The sequence below is a fragment of the Culex quinquefasciatus genome, chromosome 3 (genome assembly GCF_015732765.1).
Source record: "Culex quinquefasciatus strain JHB chromosome 3, VPISU_Cqui_1.0_pri_paternal, whole genome shotgun sequence".
Classification (NCBI taxonomy): Eukaryota; Metazoa; Arthropoda; class Insecta; order Diptera; family Culicidae; genus Culex; species Culex quinquefasciatus.
Window position 1 is genome coordinate 36864869 of NC_051863.1, and position 19292 is coordinate 36884160.

Here is a 19292-nt window from a genome sequence, read left to right on the forward strand (position 1 = left end):
TGCCTCTGCCTTCTCGATAGCTTGAACTCTGCGCGGTTCAACAGTTGATGTTGTACGCTTGCCGATGTTTTCCCCCTCCCCTCAGTAGTTCACCGCAGTCGTCCAGCTTGGTCGGTAATTAGTTACCCAAGTGATTTATTACCGTTTCACCATCACACACCAAACACATCTCTATTTCTCCCGGTTTTCTCGCACCTGAACACCACCTTCCAGGGGCGGGGGCTGTGAAAAAGGGGTACAATTCCTGAATCGTTTTGGGTCTGTTGATTTTTTGGTCTGATTTCGGACCACCGGAGTATGACACTTGCGATTAATTTCCGAAGGTGGTGACCTGCGTTGGTGATCTTTTGAAACATGACCTTTCTTTTACTGTGTCCGAGACTAAATAACATGGTTATATGACTCGATTATATGGACTCATTGTTAATAAATATTTTATTAATTGGTTTACTTTGTTTGTTCGTCCTAAATTGCTATGAAATTGAAAAAAAATCTTTGCAGTAATTTTTAAAGACAAAACATCTGTCTAATAGTTGATTTTAAATGTCGAATAATTTCTCAGAAAATTCATCCTCGTACAACTCGATTTCACTGCAGCCTTGAGTCCGCTAGGTGGTGGTACTAATTTTAGCAGTTACTAGACTGAAAGCTATCCGAAAGCAAATTCAAACTGCTATCACTTGCCGCCACCTCACCAACACCAGCAACCCGTGTGGCACAGCTGTTCACACCGGCTGGGACAACAACAGCAACAACAACAACACCGAACGCATACCAGATGGAAACCACCGACCGGAGAACCGTCTCTGTACACCAGCCGAGCTGTGGCAAACTCAGCCGCCACACGACATCACCTGGTTTACCTTCAACGGCCGTGATCGTCGTCAGGGGTGATCTTGCCACCAGATATTCCCCGTGTCCGCGCGCGTGTCGCCAGACCCAACGCACGGCGACGTTAAGCATGCGCACCACCTGAGGAGGTTGATCCGAAAGTGGTTCAACTACTTTAGTTACTCTACTTTGTAGCAGTGGTGTACGATTATTATTACGATCATGATTATGATGATGATCATGATCGGTGCTGATCGTTGCTAAGTGCAGCAGCGGTATGCAGTGAGCTGCGGAATGGTTGAATGGTGAAAGGATTTTAAAACAGGGAAAATTTTCAGCAAATGGCTTAACTGCACGAAGCAGTCGTGGCCGAGCGGTTAAGGCGTCTGACTAGAAATCAGATTCCCTCTGGGAGCGTAGGTTCGAATCCTACCGACTGCGAAGAAAGATATATTTTTAGTTGAAGCTGCTAACTGACCTGTATTTTGACTTTGCTTATTGCTAACATACAATTTTGGAATTGATGAACACTGATTTTTTATTTGTATTCAAAGATGTAATCATAAACAAAAAGTCCCACGCATCTTCCACGGCTCGTGGATGTAACTTCTGGAGGTCCTGGTCAATAACGGAGTAGCAACTGCGGGTGGGCACCTATGCTCATGCTCAAAGATGTAATCATAAACAAAAAGCATAAATATCTATCAAAACTCTGTCTTACTATTCACCCTAGGACGTCAAATTTTTCTGCGGTTTGAATTTCCCGGTAAACGGGAAATATATTTTTTGAATCCCGGGAATTCCCGTGAAATGTTTGAAACAGTCGTAAAATCTATGTTTAAATAATATTTGTTATGCTTTTTAAGCTTAAAACCATAGAATCAGCTCAACACTGGTGATTGCTGATTATTTAGACTTGAACAAGAACAGCAGTACAAATTATCTTTAACTCACTACCGCCAACTGGGGAAAATCGAGCCTACAGTCTGAATACAACCAGGATATTTAAGAGCAATACATTTGGAAATCGGTGTACTTATTGTTTTGTTCTTTTCATGTTTTAATCGAAATCAATCAAAAAATCGGAACATTTTTCAAATAATGGCTTAAATAGCTGTCTAAATTCGTCCTTTTTTCTCGCTGAAAATAATAAATCTAAGTTCATATAATATCTTGAAAAAAATAAAAACCATTTACAAAAAAACACATTTTGCAGATCGGTAAACTATTTTTTTTACTATTTTCCCTTTAAAGCCAAATTAATGGTGATGCCAAATACAAATTTTAATGCTTCAAAATTCTTATCGATAACTAAGTATCCAACTGTTCGTCTATTTCCACAAAAAAATCTGAACTTCAAGAACAAAATTTGATTATGTTTTTCAATTTCGAGAATTCCCGGGTCAAAATATAAAATTTCTCGGGATTTGGGAATTCCCGGTTTTGGAAAAACATCCCGGGAATTCCCGAATTAGGCGCACTAATTCGCCAGTTAATGGTTAGAACATTACAGATCTTAGTTGCAACAAAAAAATGAAAAATTGCATCTCTTTGAATTTAAATTTTCTTTTCGAATAATCTGAGAAACCCTCAAAAAGAAATATATGATTACAGTTCATTAATTGCACTAAAATATTTTAAAATAAGTTGTTTTTAAACTTTTTTCGTTTCGATTTTGGGCCATATCAAGTAGAGACAAATGGTGTACAAAGAGAAAAAAGTAGCAAATCAAATTGACAAATTCACAAACTTTGACCAAATGATACTTATTATAACAAACCAATCGAAAGATATTTTCACGGAAATGTTGGGCCTTACATAATTTTAAACGTTACGTCATTTGAGCATAATTTCAATTTGAGCATTTTTATTTTTTATAAAACACACTCACACATTATGATTGAAATTAAAAAGACTGTATTGATTCTAAGATAAGAATAAAGGTTGATTATGATGTTGGTAAACAAGTTTAAATAATATGTTTTTTTTGTTAGAACCAAAGACAACATTCTAACCCGAGCAGACGGAAATAACTTGGGAATAACATTTTTTGATATTTGAAAATACCTGGCCAATAACATTTTATGTTATTAATAACAAGATTTGTCGTTATGATTTTTTTTTGTTATTGGATTGTTATTGTAATAACAGACGAATAAAAATTTAAGTTATTTTTCGAACAAATCTTTGTTATTATTTTTTGTTATTTTAACAACTAATCCGATCATCCCAATAACAGTTGGCGGTATTCTTCCATAACAAAAAATTTTATTCCAAAGTTGTTTTGGCTTTCAATCAATATCAGACCAATAACAAATATTGTTATGATGAACTGTTATTTAACCCTTGTACAAAAATGGATTTTTCAAGAAGATTTCATAACAATTTCTGTTATTTTAACAGTATTTGTTATTGAAATGGCATGAATTTTGTTATTACCGTCTGATCGGGAACATACCACATTATTTTTTCTAACAGCAAGCAAAAAAATTAAAATACATATACGGATTACTATGGGTAAACTCCATACAATATATTTCAAACAAATTATACTAATGTTACAAATAAAATAAAATAAAGTTGTTTACTATATTTGTTGAAACAATTTTCACCGATTTGCATTGTTTGTAAGTTGCATATTTTAGAGGCTATCAATACCGAACCCCTCAAAAAGCAAAGCACAGCGATTTTTTTAACTTTAAAATACATGTTGTTTTGTGGATATTAAAAAAAAAACTCAATACTTTTTTCGGTTTCTGATGAAAAAACGATACTTAATCCACCTTTAGGTGGTTGGTGCCTTCCTCACATTCATAAAGTCAATACATTCAGTAAAAATAGCAACATTCCCCCTTAACATGTTTAACAAATCAGCTTTATTACTCATTTCTTTTGATAGGGTTCGCAGATCTTCAATATTTCTGGCTAATCGGCAAGGTTTGATAAAAACCCTATTCAACAATAGTTCGCATGGAAGATTAAGACAATATTTCTATCATAATATCTGAAATCCAGCCTCCAAAAAGTGTATAAATAACACTTAAGTGCTAATATCTTTTGATAGGGTTGTCAGATCTTCGATGTTCTAGGCTCATTTGAAAGGTCCTTTGTTTATCTAACTAACGCATGATAGACCCGAAAATCATTTTGATTGAAATATCTAAGATCCGGTCTTCAACAAGTGTATAAATAACACTTAAGTGCTAATAACTTTTGATAGGGTTGTGAGATCCTCGATGTTCAAGGCTCATTTGGATGGTCTTTAGATTATCTAACTAACGACAGGTCGCATGATGGACCCGAACATCATTTTCATTGATATATCTGAGATCCGGCCTACAAAAAATGTACAAATAACACTTAAGTGCTGATAAGTTTTGATGGGGTTGTCAGATCTTCAATGTTTTAAACTCATTTGAAAGATATTTCAATTATCTAACTTACGACGGGTTGCATAAGGAACCCAGACATCATTTTCATTGAAATATCTGAGATCCGGCCTCCAAAAAGTGAATAAATAACACTTAAGTGCTAGTAACTTTTGATAGCCTTAGTGCTAATAACTTTTTATAGCCTTTCCTCAGTAAGGTGAGGAAGGCAAAAATTCAAATAATGGTAGTAGTTTTTTTATTAATTAATAGGCAATCAAAACAAGAACATGAAAAAAAAAACTTCGGATAATCGTGGCTTCTGGCAAATGAGTCTGGACTGTACTTTATTGAAAAATAGCACGATTATTTAGCAAAGTGATGAAAAACTAGTCGTAATTTCGACGTGATCGTGCTATCTTGTCACATGCTCTGTTTTTGACGTTTGGAGAAAAACTCGCATTAAAAACAAAACTAAAGCATAAAAAACATATTTTGTTTGGTTGACAGTTATGTGCATTGCCCCGAAGTTTGGTTGAATTTGGTTGGCGGAGTCCTGAGTTATAATTAAAAATGTTTATAATAGTTGGGCAAGTACGTGTGACAAATCATCCTCTTACTATGTTTCCTATGGCCAGTTGTCGCACTTGCAGCAATTTTCAGGGTGTGTCAAGAAAGCATGATCAGATCAAAATTACGTTCATATGAAAAGTGACAACAACGTGCGTAGTTTTTTTTTGGCTTTTGTTGAATATTTAGGATTGAAATAGATTTTTGGGGATCTGGGAGAAGAGGCATTGAAAGCAGCACAAAATTGCGCCTACTCAATTTGTACGATAGCACGATCACGACGATTTGACGATGGATCGCCCAATCCCATAGCAATTAATTCGTGAGATTAAATTATTTTTAACCAAGCTAGTATTTTTATTTAATTTCCGATTCACCATACTGCAACGAATGTACCCATCGCAGGTATCGTAGTCATTCCCACTTAAATGGGATTATTTTCTGCACTTTGTTCGATACCCATAACGAGTCGAGAGAAATTCTCACGCCGGTTATGAAACAGTCTTCGGTGCGTTTCGTATCTAAATAGGCGTACAGACGAGAGTAGACTCTTCAGCACAACATCAGCAATGTTTCCATGTTGTTTTTCCCTGAGTCGTCGTCGTCTTCGTCTTCGCCTCACCCAGCGAAGAAGAAATTCTATTCAATCGAAAAAAAAATAAAAATAAAATGCGTTTACCGAAGGAATTCCACGAGCGATGACGATGATTACGACGATGGCCCGAACTCTGAAACAGCATGCTAGTCGAATAGAGTCGGCAAGCCAATGAAGCATGGCTGGACTTGAAACGTTTCACACACAAACACCGATAGAGGCAAAGTGGCAAGGAAGGGAGTGTGTGGAGGCAAAGGAAACAACTAACCAACAATACCAACACACACACACACACGCACGCACGCACGCACGCACATCATTCGAAACATACGGGACTGAGCATTATGTAGTGCAGGGCCAGGCAGATCTAGTTGATGAGGGGGGAGGGAGGGGGTGGCGTCCGAGCATATTATTCATACTGAGTGAGGTTTTCGGTGCAGTACAAAACACAGCAGAGCACAATACATAGAGCGATAGAGGGGCTACCGATTCACATATCATCGTTTGTGGGAGAATGGAATAAGCCATCATCGTCCAGAAGAAAAAAAATATCGAAAAAGATGCCCCTTTATCCGGTATAATAAGTGTGGCGAAGAAAGCTGCCGAAAGTGTGTGCATTGAGCGAAAGGAAAATTCAAGTTTGAGGGATAAATAGCACTTTAGCAACTATTTGAATTCAGGGGAGCAGCATGCAAATTCATCGTGCCTCTAATGTTAGCATATCAGCTCCTAATAGGACCGAATCTTAAAAAGAATAAAAACTCATCTCGACGTCGTTGTGCTATCTTGTCGCACCCGCCATTTCGACGTTCCGAGAAAAACGCGTTTTAATGTTTGACCTTGAATAAACAAAAACGAAAGCACGCAATGTAAACAATAACAAACGCGTTTTGTTTGGCTGACCATTATGTGCATTGTCCCAAAGTTTGGTTGAAGTTGGTTGCTGGAGTCCCGAGTTATAATTACAAATGTTTACGGTACTTTAACTTGTACGTGCGTCAAACGCGTTCTGACCTGAAATCCCTTTGGCCAGTTGTCGCACTATCATCAATTTTCAGGGAGTGACAAGATAGCACGACAAGATTGAAACTAATTTCATATGTAAAGTGACAGAAATGCAAGGAGTTTTTTTTCGGTTTCGTTGAATATCTCAGGATTGAAATCGAATGTTGGGGATCAGTGAACGTCAAAAGGTGAGGGATTGTGAGCTGCACAAAATGGCGTTCTTAACTCAATTTGGCCCAAAATGCACGTACGACAAGTTAGCATGACGGCGACGATCTGTTGATGAAATTAAATAAATTAAATAAATTCCAAACTAAGTTATTCGGAACTGAGAATACCCAAAGTATTAATATTTAACTTCTAGTAGAGCAAAACATTAACATAAATAATTAACTTTTCAATGAACGGTACACATGAACCAGAGTCTAGTGCACCCAGGTTATTGTTACAAACTTTTTTTTTCTTTGAACTACGGTAATTATTACCAAATTACCCAAAACAAGTTAAACTATTTTTGCAATTATATTGCAATGTTGCAGAAATGAGTTCGAAGGTTAGACATTGGTTAGACATTTTTAGAAAAAAGAAGACAACACGCACGGTGCTCAAAATACCGTTATTATGAAAAAAAAATGCAATCCGAGATTTTGGGGTCTATCGATTCCTTACACCATAGCGCACCTCTGTGCAAAAAATGAAAACATTTTCTGATGTAGTTTTTGAGATACACCCCTTTTAAGATGTTACATTCGATTTTCAATAAGAAAACCAAAACAATCCATTCAATTTTAGCATTTCAAAAAATATGTAATTCGAGATAATGATGTTTTTTGCTTCAAATGACTGTCAAGAATCTCTGGGCCAAGTTTAAGAAGGTTTGCTGATGTAGTTCTCAAGATACAGCAATATTAAAATGTGATTTCCGACATTTTTTTAAGAAAATCTATAAAATCAATACAATTTCAGCATTTTAAAGAGTATACAATTCGAGATAATGATGAATTTCGCTTCATAAGACTGCCAAGTATCTCTGAGCCAAGTTTCAGAAGGTTTGCTGATGTGGTTCTTGAGATACAGCCATTTTAAAATGTTATTTCCAACTTTTTCTAAGAAAATCTATAAAATCAATACAATTTCAGCATTGTAAAGAATATGCAATTCGAGATAATGATGAATTTTGCTTCATAAGACTGACAAGTATCTTTGGACCAAGTTTCAGAAGTTTTGCTGATGTAGTTCTCGAGATACAACCATTTGAAAATGTTATTTCCGACTTTCTAAGAGTCGGACAAATCTAAGTAAAACTTTAATAGTGATCGATCAAACTAGAATATGTATTTGCACTTTGTATTATTTCAGCTATAGCTATAAAATATGCACAATCCTACTTTTTAAGTGAATTGAAAGACATTTTTGTCGAAAACAAAATTCAGATATGGTTTAGACATTGGTTAGACATTTTTAGAAAAAAGAAGACAACACGCACGGTGTTCAAAATACCGTTATTATGAAAAAAAATATGCAATCCGAGATTTTGGGGTCTATCGATTCCTTACACCATAGCGCACCTCTGTGCAAAAAATGAAAACATTCGCTGATGTAGTTTTTGAGATACAGCCCTTTTAAGATGTTACATCCGATTTTCAATAAGAAAACCAAAACAAGCTATTCAATTTTAGCATTTCAAAAAATATGCAATTCGAGATAATGATGTTTTTTGCTTCAAATGACTGTCAAGTATCTCTGGGCCAAGTTTAAGAAGGTTTGCTGATGTAGTTCTCAAGATACAGCCATATTAAAATGTGATTTCCGACTTTTTCTAAGAAAATCTAGAAAAATCGGTACAATTTCAACATTTTAAAGAATATGCAATTCGAGATAATGATGAATTTCGTTTCATAAGACTGCCAAATATCTCTGGGCCAAGTTTCAGAAGGTTTGCTGATGTAGTTCTCGGGATATAGCCATTTTAAAATGTTATTTCCGACATTTTTTTAAGAAAATCTATAAAATCAATACAATTTCAGCATTTTAAAGAGTATACAATTCGAGATAATGATGAATTTCGCTTCATAAGACTGCCAAGTATCTCTGAGCCAAGTTTCAGAAGGTTTGCTGATGTGGTTCTTGAGATACAGCCATTTTAAAATGTTATTTCCAACTTTTTCTAAGAAAATCTATAAAATCAATACAATTTCAGCATTGTAAAGAATATGCAATTCGAGATAATGATGAATTTTGCTTCATAAGACTGACAAGTATCTTTGGACCAAGTTTCAGAAGTTTTGCTGATGTAGTTCTCGAGATACAACCATTTGAAAATGTTATTTCCGACTTTCTAAGAGTCGGACAAATCTAAGTAAAACTTTAATAGTGATCGATCAAACTAGAATATGTATTTGCACTTTGTATTATTTCAGCTATAGCTATAAAATATGCACAATCCTACTTTTTAAGTGAATTGAAAGACATTTTTGTCGAAAACAAAATTCAGATATGGTTTTTGCCTTCCTCACCTTACTGAGGAAAGGCTATAAAATCTCTCAAAAACTGAACTTCTCAATTAGACCTCCTAGACCCACCTTCATGTATACCTATCGACTCAGAATCGAATTCTGAGCAAATGTCTGTGTGTGTGTGTGTGTGTGTGTGTGTGTAGGGATGTGGGTCTGTGCACCAAAAAATATGCACTCGATTATCTCAGCACTGGCTTAACCGATTTGGACCGTTTTGGTCTCATTCGATTCGTCTTGGGATCCCATAAGTCCCTATTGAAAATTATGAAGTTTAGTAAAGTACTTCAAAAGTTATGCTAAAAAAACGATTTTGACTAAAGTCCGGAAGATTGTAAAAAGGGTGGTTTTTGTAAGAAACCCCAGCATGTTATACATTTTTAGAAAGGTATTTAAAAGACCTTTCCAACGCGACCAATACATTGAAGATCTTACACTCCTATCAAAAGTTATTAGCAATTAAGTGTTATTTATGCACTTTTTGGAAGCCGGATCTCAGATATCACGATGAAAACGTTGTCCGGATCTATCATGCAACCCGTCGTTGAACAGGTAATCAAAAGACCTTTCCAACGCGTCCAAAACATTGAAGATCTGATAACCCTATCAAAAGTTAAAAGCACTTAAGAGTTATTTATACACTTTTTGGAGGCTAATTCTCAGATATTTAGATGAAAACGTATTCCAAATATATCATGCGACCTATCTTTGGATAGGTAATTTAAAGACCTTCCCACAGGCGTGTCTATTTTGGATAGCATTACCCTTTGAATGAGAGGAAGGCACCAACCACCTAAGGATGGATTAAGTAACGTTTTTAACTTAAAATTTGAGTTCTGCGACCCCAATTCGGTTAAATTTGAATATTTGATATGCATTTTTCAGTATTTTATAATCGCCTTTTTGCCGTCATATTAGATTTAAAACTCTAAATCATTTTAGAGTAGTTGATGGGTCAACTATAAAAAATAAGACAACGAAAAAAATAATGTTTTTTTTTCGTGATTCGATTATCCGAAGTGAAATTTTTCCGAGGCCTTAGAGGAATCAATAGAAATTCCATAGAAGGGTGATTTATTTTTATTTGATAAAATTGAAATTTATTCAGGTTGCAAAACAAATCATACTAAAACATATTTTTTGTTTAAAAATGCATGTTTTAAGGCATTTTTCAAATATCCGATTTAAAAAAAATAGTTCCATAGCTCAAAAAGGACATTTTTGATAAATTTGATATAAAAAAATGATTATAAGTTCGCATTTTTCAAGCAAATTGATTAAAACAAAAAATGTTTACTAAACTGTTAAAAACAAGTCAACACAAATAATTTTAACATTTTATGATCTTTGAAGCATTTTTATAATTTGTTTGAGCAAATGATTGCCTTGTTCTTCTCTGTACACCTACATTTTATTTTTCGTTTCAATTGATGGATTTAGGTTTGTCTCAGGAAAAAATTGTAAATTTTCGGCAAATCAGCTCAAATGGCACCCGTCTAATAGTTAGTCTGTTCATGCACAACACTCTTATCCCATTTCGTAACATTACGTCAAACTTCAAAGCATATACCGTCACACAACTTCTCGGGGTCAATCTCCACAACCAGTGCCGTGACTGACCGACTGACTGGACTGGACCCGAAGTGGTGCGGTTTGACGATGGTGTTGTGTGTCCAAACGAGAAAGGTCGCATTTCCGTCATCGCGTCCTCGCATCCTCTCTCTCTCTCTCTCTCGAGATCTAGTGGGCACACACTTGCTTCTCCATCGAGGCAAAATCGCCACACATTCACTCTCTACGTTGCTGGGTTGGCTTTTTCTGATTCGCAGTAGCTGGCAGCGGCGTAATCGGCTGTTTGGCTTATTATTATTCCTAACCTCGAACTCGGCCAGAGAAACACGTACAACACGCTCACAATCGTGTGAGTTTGTGTGTAGACACAGTGGAATGTCCGAGTATCTGTGGTGCGCACACATCGTTTTTACAGTTTTAAAGGGAAGCAGTACGGTTAGAGAACTGCTTCCGTTTTATAATTTTTAACTTTCACATGTTGATTCAAGAAGTTTTTCAACAAATTAATTTGGTACAATCTAAAGAAACCTTGCAATTTTACACAGTAAAGTTGTTAAAATACTGCAAATATGTTTTCCGGACTTCCGCAATGCCATGGTTTACCTGAAGAACCGACCTCCGACTGAGGACACCCGTCCAGCTGGGGCGAAATTGGAAATTCTCCGTCGTACCATAAATGCTGATGAGTTTATCCCTTCTTCTCCACCTTGCTTTTAACCTGACCTGTGCGGGGTGACGTTAGTCGTTCCGATGACCTGACTTTGACGCCCTCGTCGTTCACCAGGTCGTCGTCGTCGTCTGCCGTCCTGGCGCGTTTATTATGCACCTAATGGAATAACACACGTACATAAATAAATAAAAACTTTTGCCATAGTGCATCCCACATCGTTCGGAACTTACCTGCCACTTGGTTCAGGTCTCTGTGACATAACGATCCTACCTGTGCTTTAAAAATTAGGCTATTTTAAGACCGATCATTTGTGTAGTAATCGTCAAAAAAAAATTCCAAAAAAGCGCGACAATAACGCCCAGTGAGAGCGAAAACCAGCCACACCACACTCGGTTGTCGTTGTTGTCACCGGACTCCAACCACCACACACTTGGAGCGTTTATTGGGGACACCACATATCGGTCTACGAACTGATCCATCCGACTGGAGCGTGATCGCCGCGTCGGCCAGAGTCGATAGAGTCCTAGACACACCGTTTGCGATCATCAGAGGGTCTCTTTGTTGATGAAGGGAAGGATGTTTGTCCTGGAGGTCCTTGTCAACTCAACGCATAGAGAGCAGATACCAGTTGGTTATTGGATTTTTCACATCACACAAGGGGATGTAGCTCAGATGGTAGAGCGCTCGCTTAGCATGTGAGAGGTACGGGGATCGATGCCCCGCATCTCCAAGGTGTATTTTTTATTTGTCAACTGTAGTCGCAAAATCGCTTTAGATTGAATTTGAATTGTTATTTATTTTGAGTTTCAGTATCCAAGCTTCATGATAATTTTGGTTTAATTAAGATCTGGGTGCTGAATAGTGGTTCGCAAAACGGACTCAATTTTGAACTGTCAAAGTGGAACCAATTTACTGTTCGCCAAATGTAGAGAGTATTGTTATCGATCATCAAAATTTGTTTTTTTTTTGCAACAATAAAAATGTGTCAGTTTCGATGAAGAAAAAAAAAATCTTATTAAGTTGCAGGCGAGATCGACATTACATAAATGGAAGTTTTTTATGGATTCGATGCGGTTGTATCCATCCAGAAGCTGTTTTAATTGTTTGATTCCGTTTGAAAACCTACTGGTTTGGTGAAAATCTTCTCTGTTTGTTGGATCAGATTTGCTAAAATTAGTTATGTTTTTTCGCAGGACCAGGAAGAGCTGCAGGATTCCAAAATCAGCCAGGGAATTTATCTGCGATATCGCAGAATAACACTTTCGCTGCAGTTCTTCATCATACGTGAAAAAGAAAAACCTCTTCTGACCGATAGAAACTTGAAAATACACACAATTTTCCAGCAAAAAATGTCAAAAACTAGACAAAATAAAACACTCACTGTTGATTTTAAAACACCTCATGCTTGTGCTAGAACAGCCTCCTACTTTGTAGATGTTAACCCAGATGTTACCCAGATTAAGATCAAACAATGGAGTATGTTTTAGAAAAGAGAAGTTTATCCGACGAGTTGCAAAACTAAGATTTCTAAAGCAGAGCCTCGATAAATAAATCTACGACTCGTGCTGAAAAAAATTTCTTTTACAACGAGTTACAAACAACAAACACCCTTTGAATCAAATTGTCATTCAAATGTTTATATAATATTTCAATCCACCGTTCAAATAAAAAAATATTGAAAGTATTCCTTATCACATTTCAGTTCTGAAAAGTATAACTTTTCAGCCCTTGAAAAGTATTATTTTTCGATACTGTTATTTTTGGCAGCGAATAGAAGGCCGTTTCGTCCAAGTTTCGTCGTTCGAGAATGACAGGAATTTAAGAACCGTCAGTGGGAGTGACGTACCTATTTTTAAAACACCAAGGGACCATCCATAAACCACGTGGACACTTTTTTGGGAATCTGGTACAAACCCCCCCCCCTCCCTCCTCCCCCCCTCCCCCTAATGAACAATTGTCCATACAAAAAAAACTTTTTTGTATGGAACGTGGACAATCGCCATTCCGACCAATTCTCATCACTTTTGCAGAAATGAAAAATAGCAGATATGCCCTCTAAATTTTTTTGACCTTTTTTCAACTTTTAAATAGACAAAAAAAATCGATGTAAAAACATGAAACATGAGTGAAATCTTCGATCTTTTGAATAACAATACTTTCAAAAATTTTAAATCAATACTAACATTTCCAAAGGGCCAAATTTGAAAAATTCAAACCTTTTTTAAATGTTAGTCTTAATTAAAAAATATTTCCAAATATTGTTTTTGAAAAAATCGAAAAATTTCAAGAATGTTTCATGTTTTAACATCGAAAATAGGAGCATTAGTTGCTGATATATCGACTTTCGAAAATTGTGGGTTGTTTGGGTGAGAATTGGAAAACGTTAATTTTTCCTGTTTCTTTTTCTTTAAGCCACTTTTTCTCGGCAACTATAGGTCCAATCTTCAATGTCTTTTAGAAAATTTTATAGCAAATTTTCTGAACTCTTCAAAAAAATATTTTCAGATATGGTCACTCATGGTCACTATTTTAAAAAAATCGAAAAACTGCAAATATTTCGCTAAAATCAAACTTTCGGTGGCTATATCTTGTAACCGGAGCCCTTTATCAAAAAATCTGTAAAGTATTTTTAGATTGCAAATGAAATGTTACACCAACAAAAAATATGTCTAATTTGTTTTTGCACAAATTTTGGATTTTTTTTTCCAAAAATCACTATTTTTTTCAATTTACCATACTGCCCATGTTCGCATAAATGTCCCATATGCAAAAACAGCAAGCTGAGAAAAACGCATTTGAAGTTTGTCCCATACATAAGGCTACGTGTTAAGTTTTCGCGAAAAAACTGGATTTTCTCATGATTTCTAGAACAAAGTACTGGATGTTATAGGCTCTTTCGAAAGAGCACACAATTTTGAACCAAACTGCATCAATAACTTGAAATCGATGAAAATGCATATGGGACATTTATGCGATCAGGGGCCGCATACTTCTTTATGGCTCAAAAGTTGCGGGTTTTTGTCCCCTAAAACATATAACAAATCTCGAAAAAAAAAATACGTATTTTGGGAAATTGAGTTTTTGTGAGAAAAAGTAAATTAAAAAAAAATGGCAAATTGTTTTTTCCATGTACCTATTTTTTTTTTTCAATAGCCCTCAACAATACCTAAAACTTTGCCCAAGTTGGTGTCTTGATCAGAAAATTCACTCAAAAGTTACAGTTGTTTGAATATTTACGTACCATTTTTGTATGGACAGCAGCCAAAGTTGTATGGACACTTGTATGGGTGAACCAATGCCACGAAATAGCTTATTTGGTCATAGGAATGGCCCCCACAAAGTGTGAGCCAAATCAAAATATACAAATAAAATCCATTTCCGGTTTGGTAGAGAATTGCTTTTGTGTTTCAATTCAAAATAAGCAATATTTCAATAAATTTAGGATTTATTTCCTAAAGTTTGAAATTTTTTTCCCGATTTGTGGACAAAAAATCAGACTTGTGAAAAGTCTGTTAGGGTGTAATATGGCTGTATGAAAAAAAAAATAAAGTTGTTCAAATTTAGCGAGCACAGTAATTTTTTAGTTCCTTTTGGGGTCCTAAACAACTCCCCAAAGTTTGGGAACGATTGATTAAGTCCTCACTTTGCGCAAAGCGATTTAATTTGCTATGAAAATTTGTATGGGAGAAATATTTTTTTGGATTTTGATATTTTTAAAGGGCCAAATATGAAATATTACAATCTTTTTTAAATGTTAGTTTTAATTTAAAAAATTAAAAATATTGTTTCTGAAAAGATCGAAAAAATTCACGAATTTCGAAACTCGCTTAAAACTTGATTTTCGAGCAAAAAACACGTTTTAGACGAGTTTTGAACACGCTGTATCTTTTTTTAGGAGTAAGTTAGCACCATAATCTCTTTGGGATAGTTGTAGAGCACCTTCCAGAGCATCCGAATATGAATCCGATTTTAGTACAGCGTTAAACGTGGATGTTATAAATATCAACATCCAAAAAAATGGGTTTTCCCATAGAAAATTGAATCGCTTTGCGCAAAAGAGGACTAAACCAATCGTTCCCAAACTTTCGGGAGTTGTTTAAGACCTCAAAAGGAATTGAAAAAGTGCTGTGCTGGAAAATCGATTTTGATATCGTCGCCATCGTGCTAACTTGTCGTACATGCATTTTGGGCCAAATTGAGTTAGTTTTATTTGAGTTTGAAAGTTATGCCATTTTTTAACTAAAACGCCAATAACTCACTTTAGAATTAACCAATTGGGATGCTCTACCCTGCATTTTCTTGCATTTTTGAAGCCCTCTAAGATGCATTTTGAATTTTGAAATTAAATTGTATTTTGCCTCAGTTATAGCCTTTTTAAGATTTTTTACATTTTTGAACCTTCAAACTTTGTGTCCCGATTTGCCCCACTTCCCGTTGACCTAGAGTGCTCATATTTTGGCCAGATGCTAGTTTTATATGTACGAACAACCTCTGAAAATTTCAGGCAGATTGGTGAGGTCGATGCGAGATGGGTATGCTTTGCTCGTGGACTCGCTCTTAATTTTCATTGGCGTTATAATCTTTGAAAACTGATGATTTCAAGTCATTAGTACACTGCCCCTGATCGCATAAATGTCCCATATGCATTTTCATCATTTTTGAGCTATTGATGCAGTTTGGTTCAAAACCGTATGATCTTTCAGAAAAACCTATAACATCCAGCACTTTATTCTAGAAATCTGGAGAAAATTCAGTTTTTTTTGTGAAAACTTAACACGTAGCCTTATATGTCGGACAAACTTCAAATGCGTTTTTCTCAGCATACTGTTTTTGCATATGGGACATTTATGCGAACATGGGCAGTACAGGTTTGTAAAGGTTTTTATATTGATTAGCTTTGGTATTTATTTTTTGTAATCGGCGTGTTAATTACTCAATAATTACTATTGTTTGCCTTTTTGATGTTTTCATGTTATTTTAGAGACTTTACCTTTTCAATGTATTTCAAAAGAAGTATTAGCTTTTCAGTTGCTGATTGTAATCACATAATGGATTGGCCACGACAAACATTACTGCATACTTATTATGACATTAAAAAATAAGGGATAATATTAATTTGAAAAGTAAAAACACGGCCGGTTGTTTTCATAACATTGACAATGTCACATCCAATAATAATCACTAAACCAAATATTTTTTTAAACCATTTTTTAGATTCAAAATTGGTTTTAAAATAAAGTTTGAGGATTTTTTTGATCGGGGCCCGTTTAGGGACTGAGTTGTTTTTAAAAAGTTTAAACATACATTTTTCTTCAATTCTTTGAAATTATTATTAAAATAAGTAAAAATTATATGAAATTGATGAAGTATGTTTATCATGAAAAGCTTAAAATGATTTCCAACAATCATACATTAATTATTTGGCTTCGCAGGTCTGAACTTATGAAACATTGAGCTCAAAATTAAGGATTGTTGAAAGCTGCCCCTTGTTTAGCATCTTTTTTTAAGGTATTGCTAATCAAACAATATCATTAAATTTTATTTTTTAGCATCAAGCTATATCTCTCGCTCTCTCTCTCTCTCTCTCTCTCTCTCTCTCTCTCTCTCTCTCTCTCTCTCTCTCTCTCTCTCTCTCTCTCTCTCTCTATATCTTTCTTTTAATTTCCAAATTTATATTTGAAAAGTAATTCCTTAAAAATGATTATTAGTTTTCGAGCATGTTGAAAAAATCAGAAACCAAGACTGCCACGTGTGCACCGCATGCATCATGCAAGTCCAAGTCCGAACCAACTCGCTGCATCGAACTCGAGGGGGCTCACAGGTGTGTTGCATTGATTTGACGTCAGCATGCAAAGAAGATAAAAAAAGCTCATACCACAATAACAAGGAAAAACAAAACAAAAAAAAACCCTCAATGCAAAACGGGGAACAACAAGAGCGCCACCAACAACCACCACCGCCGCCGTTTGCGCTTAAGCAAGTTTAGTTAGAGTGCTTAACTAGTGGCGCTCACACACACACACATGAGCACAGGTCTTTGTTTTCCGAGCAGCTCGCATGATGATGGTGCCGCGGCTACGTCTGTCAATGCTCTGAGTTGGGCGAAGGTGGCTGTTCGTCGATGCATGTAACAAACTGAACGAACGTCCTTGCATTCATCTGTGCCGCCGCAGCTAAGCCATTCAGGTGCCAGCTTACAGGTCTTGGGGCACGGGCGGAATGGAGAAGGTTAAACGCTAGGGAATTGTTGCTGGATATCCGAGGTTCTTCGTAAAAATTTGGGCTCAATCTAGTGTAATTTAATTTAATTTCCAAAACATTTCTCGTTCAGAACTCTCGATTAACACTTCAAGAATCGTGCGATAGCCAAAGCTATCCTAAGTCCACTCTAAGCTGTTGACGAGCTGCCTTTATGCCGCTGACTCAACCAACCAGTTCGCCAGTCGTCATGATCCGCGGAGAAGGTCTAGGCCACCGCTTTTTGGATAGGTCAACGTGCCGCTGCTAATGTTCAAGGAACTACTGCTAACGTTCATGACAGAAACCTAAAAAAAAAGAAGTAAGTGTTGCCAAAAGTTCCGACTGCAACTCACGCGGCTTAGGACATTCGATGCATGGAATTGTTGGCAGGCTGACTCTGGTCAGACGTTTGCGCGAATACATTTCAGGTCACCGCACTTGGAGCACCTTGAGAGGTTCACAATGACGGCGATGACGACGTGACAAGAAGGGGAGTTTGAGAGAACGCGAGCTGGTTAACTTGAACTGTTACTGTTGATAAAAGGCCCTTTTGAAATTTATACCTTGCAACTACATTTTTTTGAATCAGATTGGAAAACATCTTTACTGTATAAACTTCTTCTTTTATCTCAACAGTTTCTTCAACTCTAATCCCTTGTACACCTTCTCCGCTATCCAATAACCACTTCACCTGAAGAAGAAAAAAACAACAAGACACACAAAGTATGCCTGGATCATACCCAAACCCGTTCAGACCCCTCTTGCTAAGGCAACAGAAGGACCCCGCCCTGGACGAAACAGAAGTGGGCTGCAAAGCGAAGTGATTAATTGTCCACGAGAGTCGGTCCAGGTTTCAGTCGCTCGGGGCAAGGGGTGAAGGAAGAAGTCGGTTGAAAGTTGTTCTGGTCACCACGATCTGGACAGCTGGGCAAGAATTTCGACGGGCGAACCTGGTGGCAGGATTTGGACTCGGGAACACGAGGCATACTGATCAAATGTAGGGACTGAAAAAAAACTGAAGAAAAATGTAAATAGTAACAAAAAACAAAAAACAAAAAACAAAAAACAAAAAACAAAAAACAAAAAACAAAAAACAAAAAACAAAAAACAAAAAACAAAAAACAAAAAACAAAAAACAAAAAACAAAAAACAAAAAACAAAAAACAAAAAACAAAAAACAAAAAACAAAAAACAAAAAACAAAAACAAAAACAAAAAACAAAAACAAAAAACAAAAACAAAAACAAAAAACAAAAAACAAAAAACAAAAAACAAAAAACAAAAAACAAAAAACAAAAAACAAAAAACAAAAAACAAAAAACAAAAAACAAAAAACAAAAAACAAAAAAACAAAAAACAAAAAACAAAAAAACAAAAAATGTCGTTTTCCCGTCGATTTTAAATTCATAAAAAATAACATCCCGAACTCGGCACAGGTGCGTGTGCGGGCGAAAGGCTAAAGTCCTTCACCGGTTGCGTTGTCGTCGTTGCTTCTCCACCATGAGAGTGCCCGCTCGTCGTTCCGTGATGTGTGGCAGGTTGCAAGTGTTTGTGCGTTTTTTGCTTCTTTCTTTCGTCGTCGTCGTCGTTACACAATATCAGGCCCCGCAACAACAAATCGGCGCGCGCGCTGGAGCCAAGTTTGCTCGCGGTTCGCACATTCGCGCGCCGAGGGGTAATTAAATAATTGACGATGGGTGCAACGAAAATCCCTGGAATTATGTAAATTTGTTCTGGGGATAGGGTGGATTCCCTTTAAAGTGGGGAAGATGAAGCTGGTTACTTTGGATCAGATCAACCTAAAAAAAATTTAACTCACCTATGTTTGACAGGCTAAGAATTTGGTTATATGTATTTCTATCCAATTCGACGATTCATACTATTTAAACAAATTATTTTGCAAAATTTTCAACAGAAACATCCAAGATC

At 36.2% G+C, this 19292-nt stretch overlaps 2 non-coding genes across 2 annotated transcripts; both read left to right on the plus strand.

Moving 5' to 3' along the window:
• Positions 1 to 1190: 1190 nt before the first annotated feature.
• On the plus strand, positions 1191 to 1272 carry Trnas-aga. The gene has a single exon. It is a non-coding gene; the product is annotated as a tRNA-Ser (tRNA).
• Positions 1273 to 11781: 10509 nt separating this feature from the next.
• Positions 11782 to 11854, plus strand: Trnaa-agc. Its single transcript has one exon. It is a non-coding gene; the product is annotated as a tRNA-Ala (tRNA).
• Positions 11855 to 19292: the final 7438 nt, after the last annotated feature.